Genomic DNA, 3,250 nt, shown 5'->3' with positions numbered 1-3,250 from the left:
CGTAAGCTTGCCTCTCTGGCGCCACGAACTCACCACGGAGGGCCGTAAACATGGGCACACATGCTCGCCCTCTCCTGTCATGAAATCGGCGCCCCCTCCTTATCGCATGGAGCGCGTGCTTGTGTATTTTTACGGACGGGGAAAGAAAATCATTTAAATAGCATTTATCTCCGTAGTCAGTCGGACCAAAACCCTTGACCCTTGACAGCCAACATGTCAGGCGGACGAGCGCAAACACCCGCTATCACCCTCATTAGAAGCCCTATGAATGTGGTACTTGTATTAGTGTGTGCAGACTCCTTGACATCGCCCTGACATACACGGAGCGAGGCGCCGCGGCCGAGTCGTGCGTGTCCAGCGGGTCAACAAGGAAGAGGGTCGCAGGACTTTCCCAGATAAGGTGGAGAGGCGAGTAAACACGACAGGCCTAGGGACCGCCGGCCGCCAGACCCCGCCACTGTTGCCACGACGGGGGGTTGGGGGGGTTGGGGGGTGAGGGGGAGGCGTCGGAGGGGGAGGTGGGGTTGTAAAAGTGGGACTCGCGTTTCGCTGGTTATTTTGCGTTTATGTGTATATTTCTGTCCTTTCGTCTCTGGAGTCTGTGAGATTGGATGTTGTTAGCTTCTCTCTTTTTCTCATTCTCAATGTCTGATTCTTCTCTCTCTCTTTCTTTCTCATTCTCATTCTCTGATTCTTCTCTCTCTCTTTCTTTCTCTCTCTCTATCTCTTTCTTTCTCTCTCTCTCTCTCTCTTTCTGTCTGTCTATCTATCGGTCTTCCTTTGTATTTATATCTATATATCTCTCTCTGTCAGTCAATTAATCCGTCTACTTATTTCCCTCTCACTTTTTCTCATTTCCTCTCTCTCTCACTCCTCCCTCCCTCCCTCCCTCCCTCCCTCCCTCCCTCCCTCCCCCCCACCCTCCCTCCCCTCTTTCTCTCCCTCTCTTTCTTTCTCTCCTTTCTTCTCTCCCCCCCCCCTTTATCTCTCTCTCTCTCTCTCTCTCTCTCCCTCTCTCTCTCTCTCTCTCTCTCTCTCTCTCTCTCTCTCTCTCTCTCTCTCTCTCTCTCTCTCTCTCTCTCTCTCTCTCTCTCTCTCTCTTTCTCTCTCTCTCTCTCTCTCTCTCTCTCTCTCTCTCTCTCTCTCTCTCTCTCTCTCTCTCTCTCTCTTCTTTCGGCCTTTGTCCCTCCTCTATTCTGGTCCTTTATAGTTTAATTCCTTGTCTTCTTTTCTTGTAATTTTTTGACATATTATTCTGACTCACTTATTTCTTATTTTGATATATAAGAGGTGTTTTCCGACATCCTTTTGTTCAGAATAATGATTTTGTTGCATATAATTCTGAAGAGGTTCTGGAAGGTGGTCTGTGATTACGTAAGATCGAGCTCACGTACACATACACATATACAGACAATCACGTTATGATATGTGTGTGTGTGTTGGGTGTTTCTGTATACATGGGGGTGTGCAATGTGAGTTAATGTTATAGTAAATATGAAAAAAGATCACACACATGCACAGATGTATACACGTAAACTCTCTCTCGTTAGAACGCACACGTACAGGCACGCACACACGCGCGCGCGCACACACACACACACACACACACACACACACACACACACACACACACACACACACACACACTCACCCTCACTTTCATACAGATACTCACTCACTTACCCACTTCCTAAACCATTCGTCTTGAAGTACAAAAAAAAAATGCTCTAAAAACATTTTAAAAGTATACTCTCAGACCTTACGCACACACAAAAAAAGAAAAAAGTCAAACTACGACTCGTTTATTTTCGTTCGTTCAGTCTTAAATGGATTTTTTTTTTTTTTTTTCTCAAAAGGAACTTCACTTCTTGCATGAATATATTTTTTTTCTCTCTCTCTAAGAAATTCCTTAAGAGGTCAGAGAGGTCCTTCAGTCATGAGGCGAGAAGGACATGAAGCGAGACACACATGACAATTTCTACTATTTTCTCCTCGCTTGTTGACTCACAGGACGAGACAAACACGCCCAAAACATGTTTGAAATCGCGTCGGAACAGCCACAAAGAGACGCCCACATACGGTCGCCATAAAACAACATCGTGGTGACGCCCGGAATAAACGCCAAGCGAAGTTCTTTTGTGTTTTATTTGAATTTTTATTTTACTTTCTTCCGAATTTCAAATCTTCAGGGCGATAGTGTAGATACAGGGTAGGGGGAAGAGAGGGGGGTTGTGGGTACAAGGTGGGGTGGGGTGGGGGAGTTTGTGGGGGAGTTTAGGGACGGACGGGCGGTCGGAGGAAGAGCGGGGGGTGGGGGGGTAACGGTTTTCAGACAGCTCTTTAGGTGTTGGTTTAAACGTCATTAGATGCTCGTTTTCTGTTGTTTTTCCTTTCGGTTGCCGTGGAATGAATGAATGGCGATATAAGGAGGGTATAAACGGAGAATGAATGAGTGATGATCAGAGGTAAATCAAAATCGGTTTAATCTTTACTAGTTGTTTATAATATGAGAAGAAACAAACGTAGGGAGAAAAATGAATTTCATCTTCCATTTTTCATGTGCACGCTTCAATTCGCGTCATTTTTAACATCTATGAATATCCTTCATTTTTGCGATGTCTGTCGGCATGATCAGACGATCTATTCAATCGTTTGCAAATATTATCTCAGCATTCATTTTTCCGAAAGAGATGAATAGAGAAAATATTTGATATATATCGACAAACTCTTCCCATTTTCACATGAATTGGGAAATAACCTCGTTCACATTGTTCAAAGATTTATCGAATTTCCTCCAGTGAGAGAACAGAACACGCGGACATAGATCCACATAGTCAGGTCAATACACATACTAGAATATACATATGGATTTACATGTTAGCCTTATGGAAGAGTCATTAAGAATTTACAGTAGTAGAGTAGACCTTAGGCTGCATATATTGACTGAAACCTACTCGTTATAGCAGTGCCTATTGCATTAGATTGCACTATGCTTTGTGTGAGTGTACGTGTGGGTTTTGTGTACGTGTTGTGAGGTTCGTGTATACACCCTTTTTACTATTGTGTGTACATTCTGTTTTTCTTGTAAGTTTCCTATAGACGTGTATATATTCTCAAATCTCGATGAAACGAAGGAAAATAAAATATATATTTTTTTACGATATACTTAGCATAAAAATGTGTTTCCTTATCATTAGACCAATTATGGCTTTCTATGGCATCGTATATATTCGGTTTGAGTTATAATGAT

Source organism: Penaeus chinensis, chromosome 30 (genome assembly GCF_019202785.1).
Source record: "Penaeus chinensis breed Huanghai No. 1 chromosome 30, ASM1920278v2, whole genome shotgun sequence".
Taxonomy (NCBI): domain Eukaryota; kingdom Metazoa; phylum Arthropoda; class Malacostraca; order Decapoda; family Penaeidae; genus Penaeus; species Penaeus chinensis.
The sequence above is the reverse complement of the archived record's forward strand: the minus strand, read 5'-3'. Positions refer to the sequence as shown.